The sequence below is a fragment of the Paramormyrops kingsleyae genome, chromosome 5, assembly GCF_048594095.1.
Source record: "Paramormyrops kingsleyae isolate MSU_618 chromosome 5, PKINGS_0.4, whole genome shotgun sequence".
In the NCBI taxonomy this organism is placed as follows: domain Eukaryota; kingdom Metazoa; phylum Chordata; class Actinopteri; order Osteoglossiformes; family Mormyridae; genus Paramormyrops; species Paramormyrops kingsleyae.
The window spans coordinates 24,776,530-24,789,028 of NC_132801.1; the positions used below are offsets into that span (position 1 = coordinate 24,776,530).

The following is a 12,499-nucleotide window of genomic DNA, read 5'->3' on the forward strand; positions in this document are numbered from 1 at the left end:
CCTTTACATGTCGATTTCCAGTGATGGTTTGTGGCTTTAACAGAACAAGGCGATCACTTGTCACTTTTCATATAGCATGAGTTGTGAAGTGGGTTGTGGATTCATCCATTTGCACTTGCCCCACCTCCAAAACATACAGGAGAACCAACTTCCTGTTCAGCTCCCGGCTCTGTCTGTTCTATAACGTGACGTTTAATGTCGCAAAATGAGACACCCCATCATGAGAACAGCAAGCTTTTCTCTCATGTAAAACAGAGCTAGATTCTGAGTCTAGATTGTAACAAGAGCATAAGTATAAATCATGTAACCTCCAGCAGTTTGCAGTACAACTACAACCTCTGAGCCAATCCATACGAATTAAAGGCAAACAAGAGCAACAATCATTTCATCAATATTTTGCATTAGACTCTTCTGCATTTGCATAAGTAGGAGGAAGTGAGGGGGCATCTCCTCCTCAACTCAAAATGCGAGTATTGTACAGATGCTTACATGTTTGCAAACTCCCAAAAGACAGACCACAAGAGGGTGACTTGCAATACCGGAAGTTTCCTCAAAAGTTGTTAAATTACACCACATAAGCACTGTCACTAATTTTAACACCATAAATACACACAAATTAATCAATTAGCAAACAGATTGACTTGCTAATACTGTGCTGCTATTAAAGTTTAATTGACCAATTACATAATGTATCAAAAGAGTCCCTTGACAAAAATACATTTTACTGGATAATAAATCCTTTAATGTGTGAAACTTCAATTAAATATTATCCTTACCATGAATTATTTTAGGTTACCAGAAGGTTAACATCACAAAGTGTTGAAAATAAATAAACTGAAATATGCTGTTTGCAAAAGTTAGTCATTCTTTCATTGCGGTTACGAGTTAGGTGCACAAGATTACCTTAACAAGTCACCCAATTAAATGCCTTATTCCAGTGTGCAACAACAACAAATTTCAAGATAAAAACACCAATATCTACGAGGTCCCTCGGATAATGACTTCTGAAGCAAATACATCATGAACACCAAGTAGCTTTCAAAGAAAGTCATAACAAACCACAGATTAGAAGAATGGTACAAAAAAATCACAGTCCTTTACCACCCCTGATAGTACAATATAATCATCAGGAAATGGAAGAAGCATCATACAATACAGACAGAGATCAGGTCATCTTTCCAGAGTGAGCATCTGGGCAAGGTAGAAATGTGTAGAAAATGGCCAACAATAACTAAGAAGTAGTTGCAAATATCAGTGGCCATAATGGGAGAGGATGTGCATCAGGCAACCATTCCGAGATCAATGCATGGAAGTGGCAAGAAGGACGCCACTGCTTAAAATGATCCATATCAGGATTTGCCTAGAGCAGCTGGGAAAACATAGTACTGTGGTCAGATGAAATTAAAATTGGGCATCATGTAGCAGGTAGGGGTGGGAGATGTAGTCAAAACGTCGCATCACAATGCTTTTCATTAAAATCACAATCCATGATACAGATCATAATTTTTGTTTGTGTTTACCTACCAAACCAAACTGGAATGTAATACCATTAACTAATTTTTGACCATTTAACCAGCAACTCTGTCCTTATAAGAAATACTTAATAAAGTATGCATACTGTACATATAAAAGAGACTGACTCATTACAGCAGAAGTGTTTTTATTATGCTGAAGTTTCAAAAGCTTTTGAGCACAAATGAATCAGAACCTTTTTTGAAACCAATTATTCCACATAAGCCATGCTGCGCGCTCCTGTCATTCCACAGCACAGCCTATCTGTCTACTGACCGCATGTTGCTCACCATGCGACACAAGTCCAATGCCGTCTAATGGTTTGAATACAAAAGTTTTTCATTCTTTTTTTTTTTATCAAGTCGTAAAAAATGATTAGAAAACATGAATTTACTTTTTAGTTCAAGATCAAGCCATTAACGGATCTTGACGGAGATTATTGACAAATAAGTGAAATATACAGACAGTGCTGAGATGTTCTGCAGGCTGAAATTGCTTTGTTTCATTTTAGTCCAGACATCACTTGACAGGTTCTTGTGGGTTTGTTCTGTTATTATAATAGTGTTAAGTAGTGCTGTATCACGATTCTTGCAATAACTCTGAAACACTTATTGTGGATACAATTGCAACCGGTCACAATTATTGTCATATTGCCCATCACTAACAAAGCTTTATGTTTGGCACAGACCCAACACAGCACATCAACCAGGGAATGCTATCCCTATAGTAAAACACAATGTTATGGGGTTGCTTGTCATGAACAGGGACTGGAAGGCTTGCAACAAATGAAGGAAGAATAGACAGTGCAAAATACAGGCAAATACTAGAGGAAAACCTAAATCAGTCTGCTTAACTTAAAACTAGACTTAAATTTTCAGCAGGACAAGATAAGGCCAAAGCCACACTAGAATGACCTAAAGTGATGGAGTCAAAATCCAGTTGAGACTCAGTGGTGAGACTTGATAACAAACAATATCCAAGAAACTGGAGAAAGTTTGAACAATTATGCCAAATAGAGCAGGCAAAAATTGCACCAAGTGGAAAAACCAGTGACCAATTCACGTTATAATTGTTGCCAAAGGTGCTTGTGTCACAAATTGAGTTCAAGCGTCATTATATATGTATATCCCCCAATATATATATATATATATATATATATATATATATATATATATATATATATATATATATATATATATATATATATATATATATATGAAAATCATATTTCTGGTTCTTTTTAATGTATTTTCATTTTTTATTTTTATGACAAAATAAATTGTAATATTTTGAATGAAACTGTTACATACAAATAATTACTTAAAGCATACTTATGAGGAATTTGCTTGGACTTTATATCTGTAAATACACACACACACACACACACACACACACACACAATTGTATTCAAATCTTTGCGGGGACCATCTATTCATTCCTTTGGGATATTTCTTTAAATGAGTTCCATCATAATTCTTTGAATCCCACTGCCAAAGACCATTAACAAATACAAACATGATAATAATGTAACTTAAGATTAGAAAATGTTATGCAATAATTATACACACACACACACACACACACGCACACACACACACACACACACACACACACACACATATACATATATATATATATATATATATATCACTGCAACAGATGCTGTGCCTGTCCATAAAATTCTTGGTTCTGCCTGCCTTTTGCAAAGTAAACTGGAGCACGACTGTCCCCCCTCCCCACTCCCCCGCTGCTCTGGCCTCACATCACACTTAACGTTCCGGGTCTGAGCACACTTTCATCATCACCATCATGACTTTTTGTGTCGAGGAAAACATAGGAAAGAAAGCACTATCGCACAGTACAATGGAGTTCATGATTAATGTCTTTTGGAGTCGTATTTTGGAGTCGTTACGAGTGCGATGACACACAGCCTTCATATACATTTATTTTGCATGCAACACAGCGATTTTCATTTAATCGTGCTGCATGTATAAAAAGATGCTCCCGTATAAAATGTCCCGTATTTTGCTAAATGTCTCAGAGTTTTTGTGTGTTGCATCCAGCAGTTCCTGGATACGCTCGTCAACCTTAAATTCCCAGCATACACTGCACCTCTGCCGTGGACCAAAGTGATCCCTCTGCCGCAATGATTGCTAAATATTAGTCTCCACCTGATCTGTTCCTTCCTTGTCCGGTTCATGTCTAGTGTACATCTGCGCATGCGTGTGCCAGCTGCATCATTGACATCATATCTGTGTTCTGGGCTCAGGCACGGTTAGCGACCGCGCAGGAGCTGTGTCCGAATTCGGAGGCCACATCCTTTGAAGGATGCGGTCTATATAGTCTTTGTAGGCGGTGTCCTTCAAAGAACGACACTATGAATCTTGGGATATGTTGGGCTGCGAAGGATCCATCCCGTGGATCCTTAACGACTTGGCCAAAGAAGACACATTGTTAGACCAATTTGAAGGAACCTTCGAAATGGGACAATTTTTTTGCACCACTGTGACGCATTTGATCTTCGAATGCAGTCTTAGAAGAATTTGGCCCATGAATTTGGAGACAGCCTAGACGCGTACCATGCCCAAGTCCAACTGAACTGTGCCCAGGCCCACCTCTCCAGTGATCACAACAGTCAAACGAACTGTTCTTTGGGGGTCAAACATGCTCGGGCACGGTATGGATCAAAATATGTGAGTACACCCCAAGTGACTTTAAAGAGAGATTGATTGGTGTATATGTAATGCAGATTCCACATGGACGTGAGTCTTTGGGTGGGGGTTGAGTAAATTAATTTACCGCAACTGAACAACGCATAGTTGCTGTAGCATACTACCAGCTGTCCTCACAGCATCCCCAAACACGGGCACTTCTTATAATGAGGGCAAAGCAGGGGGAGTTACAGCCAGCAGACATTATAAACTACCAAGGCCCAAGTGTCAGTGCAATAACACTAATTAAAATGCTCCTAGATACTGCGTTTCTGGCAATACTGAAACAAGTGAATATGGGAAAGTGGGATACGTTAGAAAGCAAAAACTCTTTCTAAATTAAATAAACAAACAACTTGTCATCCAAAAAAACAGACGTTCAGCTCAAGTCAGCGTCTCAGCATGAAAACATTTTTAATAGCAAAATAAATGTAAGATAAATGTAAGATTATGACATCAATTTAAATAATATTCATCCATCATCTGGCTGCATATGATCATCAGTGTTGTGAGAAGGCTGGGAACCAAATCCAGGTATCGCAAGGCATGGGATGGCCTGAATGGGATGCCAGTCCACTGAAAGGGTGTGTGTAATTATATCTTTGTGGGGACTCTCGACTCATTTTTATGGGGAAAACAGTAATTACAACATGGCAACCTTAACCTCTGCCCAGCCCTAGCCATAACCATAAGTAACCAAACAAAATACGAGACTTTTTACTTTTTTGACTGTATATCTAATCAACACGTACACACACACAAATGTATTCATATATATATTTTTTTTATTATTATTAGTTCTACCCTAATGCCTTGAATCCCACTGCCCAAGACCATTAACACATACAAACATGATAATAATGCAATTTAAGATTAAGTTAGATTAAGATTAAGTATTATGCAATAATTATCTCCCCTTTACTCCCATCCATCTATTCAACTTCCAGGCACCGTAGGGCACAAAGCAGAAGAATACCCTGGACAAGACGCCAGTCCGTTGCCGGGCACCCACGCAATTACACTCTATGCGCACCTTACGGATGCAGCAGTGCCACCCACTAAGTCCCCTTTGATCTCAACCTAAAATGAAAAAAAAAATATATATAACATGTTTGGGAGGGACTAAAGTAAATTATCACACTATTTTCAGATAACATGGGAAAATTGTTCTATGCAGATACTTCTAATTACACTAACTAGTGGAGTAGTGGATAAAAAAATTAGAATAGAAACTACAGAAATCTAAATCCATGTAATCTAAAACCACATCCTGAGCAGGTAAGATATTAGCATGCCTTACTGAAGCATACCTCTCATAGATATCTTCATTATATTGGCATGTTTAGCAACATATCACACTTTTGGACAAGACTCTGGAAATGGCTGACTGATGCACTTTGTCTCTCACTGCAGCGACTGACGGAAAACTTTGGGTGAGTCCTGTAAGACACCTTTACAGCAGCTAAATGGGACAAGCGCGTGGGAGGATGGGCAAAGAGGAAGAGCTTCATGAATGCTGCAGACAGGAAAGCTGATCTACTTCCGACCTCCAATCAGCTATAGTTCTGAAGTCACATGATGAAAAGAGGAAGAACAAGGGCAGTAAAGGCCACACTTCAGATTCAAACGCTGCACGTTCACTTTGCTGGGTGACCGTGAAGGAACAAGTGGGTGAAGGGGGCAAAGAGGGGTGTATATTGCTTTATGGTCCACCCTGGCTGCAGTTGCTGGGACATGCTTTTTGGACCATCCGTAGCTGAAGACAAATATGAATATAAACATGATAAGTATGTGATTGTTGTGCCCTGTATATGCATGAAAATACATATGCTAAGATATACCTGAAACATGAAATCTACTGCTCTAATACAGTGGTAGGTGAAGCGTTGAAAACGCCTCTTCCCAGCCTGGACTCCTGACCTCATGGGGGAGTGGAAAATGCTATCACAGGCACAAAAAGAAAGATGACATGGTTGTTTCTTGAGTATGATGGCATGAATTAATTAAACTACAGCGTGTGGCACTTGAAGATGCCTGAATTCCAGTCTGTTTCGTAATGTGTTGTGTAGCTCTTTCTCCCATGCAAAACTTGTGCTTGTTACTGGTCATTTATTGGAAGCTCAGCCTTGTCACCTATCTGGCTCCTTGACAGCTGTGCGTTTATAATGTACTATCTGCCTCACGTGTATGTTGCTTTATTCAAAAGCATCTGCCAAGTAAATACATGTAAACGGTAAATAACTGAACATGTATATCTGAAGACCCCAGACTGCACCTCCTTAATGTGGAAGATTAGACAACACTAGTCCTTTACTTGCTGGCAAGCCTGTTTGAGGGATTCAGCTAAAGTACAACATGCAAATACACCACGTCCAGTCCTATGCAAAGCTTCATAGCACATTATGTTCTATACTATGAATACAGCAATGCAATATATATATATAGGATATATAAAACCATGTTTCAGTAGGTGGTTTCCCAAATGCTCTGCACTTGCACCACTTATTTGCAGTCACGTGAAATCTGAATCAGTCCAAATCAGTTCACTGAGAGAACATTTCTTTACATTTGGGGTTAGAGACAAAAGCTGTATCACAGCAATGTGTGACAGATCTAGAGGATCACAAAATATCGCAGCACCATTAAGATAAAACTACTACATTTTTCTAAAATCATCTGAAAGTCTGTACCACATCAGTGGAATTACATTCTGTCCACTGTATCCCATCCATCCATCCATCCATCTTCTAACTGCATATCCAGTAAAGGACCACAGAGAGCTGGGACACCACCCCAGGAAGCACAGGGCACCGTACACTACATATGAATGGTTTTGACAGTACTACACATATAAGTGCAGTGTAATCTCATGTTGACTGTACCCCATATACTGATACAATTGCTTCTAGAGAATGAAGGCACCATTTGTTTCCCTTTGTTCTTTCCTTCCTTCATCCATTCTGTACCCCTCAGCCTCCTGACAAAGCACCACATCTGGATGATGCTAGTCCTCAGTGCAAAGACACCCCTGCAGCCACAGCTGTTTCTTCTCGCAGACACAGAGCACTTCTACCCCACAGAAAGAGACAGGGACAGTCTGCTGCTCTCCTCACACCTAAATCACCTTTATGCTTTATGCTACCGACACCCACAAACAACTCTGCAAATGAACACTTGCAGCAGTAAAACAAATAAATACATAAATACTTTTACAGAAGCAAAAACTGAACCATTTGGTAAGTATAAATATATACAACATGGGAAGTACGGTATGGTGCAAAAGACTTACGCAGGCAAAGAAAAATGTTTAAGGCTATTTATCTACGTAGTGACTGTATATTTGCTCAGAAAGAAATAACACCTTTTAACACTGCAACATATGCAAATTAACAGTAACACATAAAAAAGAATTTCTTCTGTTCTCCAAAAAGTCACTGGTATCTAGTTGGATGGATAGATGAACAGCGCTCTCCTCGGTGGCACCTCAGCTATTCCATGTATTCATTAAATTTCTCCACCAGCTCAATTATTTAATTAACTTAATTCGTTACGTAACTCAATGAGGTATTGATTAACCAAAGAAGGTGGGGTAGTGGTCAAGTCAAAAACTACACAGATTAATTGGACGGCTGCTACAAATACTGTGGTGACTTTAAGAAAGGTTTTGAAATGGCTAGGCTGAGAATCTTTGACACTCATAATATAGTTTTACACAAACATGAAGACCTAAGACTAAGACTTTTGCACAGTACTGTATATTCATACGACACGTTAATAACCTATGATGGTAAAAGAAAGCAACCTTCAGTTTACTTATGTGACTCTTTGTTCAGTTAATCTATAAGCAGTCAAACTATGAAGACAGAACTATAATAGTCTGCATGTGAGCCATTTAAAACTGATTGTTTTAAGGTTTATTAAGAAGAATCAACTATTTTCAGGCCTTTGAACGTGATTCTCATTCACATCTAATTAAAGGTAAGGTAATTAATATGAAACATATATAACACTTTATTAGTGAAATAGTCAGGTAAAATCAAGTAAGGTAAAACAATATGATCTCTCTGTATGTTGAGATCGCCAAAATCAGCTAAGATTGTTACAATTAACTAAGATTTACTGGGGGAAAAAAATGAAGAGAGATCTGCCAAACGACAGAAAAACTTCAGAGATTTGGACAAAAACCGGTACCCTAATTATATTGTAATCCACTGTTCAACTGAAGAGCATCTACAAGAACAAGCGATGAAAATGCAGACCTAGTAAGATGTGTAATGGCACAACGGTAGAAAATGGTGGCTGTACTTCCTATATCCTCCTGTCATTCAGGTAGTTACCAGTTATAGCTCAGAAAGTTACAATCCTGAACGAGGAGGCTGATGAGAACACGGAGGAGGAGCTCTGTCTCGGTCTTTAATGCCAGAGATAAAGCTGAACAGCGCCGCTGCACTGCCTGGGGGGGGGGGGGGGGGCTGCTTCCCATAGACACAACAGCAAGAAATTAGTTAGCAGTAATTTATATGACTTTTTAATTTGGGAAGCTGGGCGATAGGTTAACGGAAACATTAAACAACCGTAATATGCAGGGTGTGCATTTCAATTTCATGAAAAGAACTAAATTTGTACATTCCTATAAGACACTTAACCTAAAATTTCAAAATATCATAAATATCTAAATGTTATACCCCACATCTACACTCTGCTTTTATAAGGGATGTGTGCTATAGTTTTACGGTCATGTTGAAAGCCACAAAGGGCAGCCACGCCATGCACCATGCATGCATGTGCACTACCTGTGGCTCCCGTGGAGACTCTGCTATGCATACAGGTCCCGTCTTCTACAGCTCTAATTCTGTTCCTTATCCCTGTTGCCATCCCTCATTCTGCACTTTAAGTACACCAGTCATATCTTGACTATTTTCATCAGCTACTTCTTTCACTGCTTACTGAGTGCTATTGATCTATATTTTGTCACCTTTCTCACCATCAATCTATGGATGTGAATCTTAATTTTATTGAACATACACCGACATGCAAAGTACTTTTGAGAAGATGGCATTCAGGAATAGTTGAAGAAGATAAGATGTGTTTTTTAGTTTTCCTTTTGCGCCTTTTTTTTTTGTTTTTAGAGCAAAGGGCACCAATGCTAATTTTTCCAGGAAACACAGGGAGACGTCTGCTTTGCATCAGAAAAGGCCCCCGTGTGCCACCTATTAAAAAGTTTTGAATGCATGATGGACCACCACGGGATATCCAGAGTGGGAATGGTGTAGGACGTAGCAAAACGGTGCAGAGTATAAACAATACTCCAAAAATTCAGGTATGCAACCAAGTCTACTTCTATATTCTGCCTGTTGATGCCGTCATACCATTTAACCAATAACAAGAGTCTTTAATAGCATGTCTAGTTTGTAAACAAGATTTTTATCACACATAAGGGCAACTGCAGTAAAATTTGACAGCTTGCTTGAGGAAGTCAGTCAAAAGAATGAAGTGTGAAATAGTGCAAAAAAACTAAAACCACTCAATCACTGCAAGGGGCAATGGGTAAGACTGGAGGGGGGGAATCCATTTTATCATGACACATATCTTGAAATATTGTGTGAATAGTCTGGGGAAGAGTAAAGTAAAATCCTACAGCACAACACAGAACTGATGTCATTAGATTAACTGAGGCACTCGCAGGTGATATCAATGGTTGTGTAAGAAACACTGCATGCACAAAATCACAGCACTCATCATTATCTTTTCTCTGGTGCAACTTCCTGTTTCAGTCTTTTTGCTGCAACTGCCACCAGACAGTGGAAAGAAAGACACAAAGTAACCCAAGCAGACAAAAACTAAAGAAATGACTAAATGACCAAAGATTATTCTTAATCTAAAGCAGTCTAAAGCATGTCCCACATAATCAATTCATGATATTTTAAGCATAAAATGAAAAAGACAAATAAGAAAAGATTAGACAAACATGTGTCATTAAAAAGAAAAACACAAGTCATCTAAGATTTACACAACTAATCTTACATAAGAAATATGTCAGAACTTCAGGGTGAAAGTATTTAAACAGTGGAAAAACCAGAAGACATTAAGGAAACCATAGCTCATTCTTTCCCATAGACCAACACCAACCAGTTTTCTCAATTAAAGCACAGTAGGCAAATACCCATGTCTCACTCATCCAGTTTGTACAAATCTCTTTCCATGTGATTTGGTTTGTTGCACTTTGAATTAGCAATGTGTGGAGTCAAATCCAATAGCAATAGAAGAGTATGTGCCAGCAGACTGGTTTGCAATAATACCTTAACTTTGCCATCACTATCTTTTACCACGCTTGAGATTTTACCTCTCTTTGATGTCTTTTATGAACCAAATTGGTAAGGCATTGCGAAGGCTTTCATTAAAAAAAACTTTTACAGCTCTTCACAGAGGAACATTTTTATGAGAAATTTAGGCGAAATACCTTGTCTAAGAATATAACAAAAGATTACCTCTTGAACCACAAAGCCTCAGTTTAAATCATAATTTCTTTTACCACAATTAGGCCACTATCTCACAAGACATCTGTTTTTAGTTTTGAGCATTTACTCATCAGTTGATGAGTCGGCTTTATTCTTCTCTTAATGATCTTATTTTAAAATTGATATGCTCAATGCTCAGGTACTAATGAACTTAATTTGCTAAATATTTGGGTGATACATGTGCATGTCCTAAGGAAGCCTATGTGATCTTTGTGAAGCCTTTCTATATGGCAAGACTAGCATAAAACAACTACTTACTGTTTTTATGGGTGTAACAGTACATATCTGAACTATTATCTAACGAAGGAATGCAACAATGCACACCAAAACTAATATATGCTTTCTGAATGTATGCTACTTGTTTACCCACAGCAAAGAATTCATTAAAAACTTGGATAGGTTTGTCTTTCCCGCCTGAGCACATGAAGCCTACCCGATGCTCAGCTCAAGTTAAGCTGATTATTCTTAAAGAGACAGATTATAAGGAAGAAGTCAATGAAAAGTCTCATTAGTGAAACAAAGTACTCATATTACTCTACATTTTTTGTGCACCACAACAAATTCAAACACATACATTTTCAGAATATATAAATACAGATTTATCTTCAATTAACTTCTGCTTCTTCTACACAACAAATAGTGATCTTAAACCAGAAGAAGATCAAAAGAATAAACTGTTGTGAAAGACCCCTCCCCCAAACCCATCCCCGCTACTCTGCTGATCATCCCTCTCTTCTTCCCCCCTTTTGCATTCCTTATCAACCAATCCCCTTAGGCGCTATCCCCACTGGAGGTGAAAGGTCACTCCACAAGACAGGAAAACAGGAGATGCTGATGTGACATTAACCCTTTGTCAGTCAGATCTGAGCTTTGTCTGCACAACAAAAGCAACTTCTGTCACCACCCCCATTGCACTGGTTCACTGCAACAGTTGCAATTGTCTTGAATTCCACAACTATTCTCATTTTTTATAAATTGTTGGTGGCACAAATTCACAGAAAATACTACCGACATACAGCTTAGAAGGAGGATCCATTGCATTTGACACACAAAGGCAATTGGGCAAAAATGGCACATGCAATTTCAGATTTCATTACAAATAGATTATTACATCAACACTGATTGGATGAAGGGGCAGCATGAATAAATAAATACATCCATGAAAAGTACACACTGAAAGGTGCTGTATGTTAAAAAAAAAACACACAGACAAATCAAAAACACTGAAGCTACTGACTGAACCAAGCAGTACAAGTACATGAAGTGAACGTTTAATGTTGAGTGACCTGAGCTAAAAGAAAGCATAATTCTTAATCTTATCTACATTCTTCTTTCTTAAAGCCATTGATACATTCCATATTAAAACCCTTAAGGTTGTTAATCTGGTAATTTTGATGATATTGATTTTATGTTCTTTTCTGGGCAAATCTTTATTCATAAGACAAATACATACAACACATTAAACCAAGTAGTACCAATCACAATGTGTATTCAGCCAGTGAAACCTTTGTAACCATATATCATACAGTATCGCCATATAACCAAATATCGTGGAGTATCACGATAACATCAGTCTTCTGAATTAGATTTTATGGTAATACTTTATTTGGATAGTCCGCCTACAGAGTATAGCATTTGAGCAACTTAGTTGAGATTCAATAATTCAGCTGTTTCACTGTAGATGTTTAAAAGAATGTAGAGTATATGGAGTATATGTAACGATTCATGAACATACCTACATATTCTTAGAATAATTTA

At 38.2% G+C, this 12,499-nt stretch overlaps 1 protein-coding gene across 2 annotated transcripts in view; it reads right to left on the reverse strand.

Moving 5' to 3' along the window:
- The window catches only part of igf2bp1 (insulin-like growth factor 2 mRNA binding protein 1), a 65,180-nt gene that overhangs the window by 13,958 nt on the left and 38,723 nt on the right, over positions 1–12,499 (reverse strand). The gene's annotated exons all lie outside the window — the stretch shown is intronic.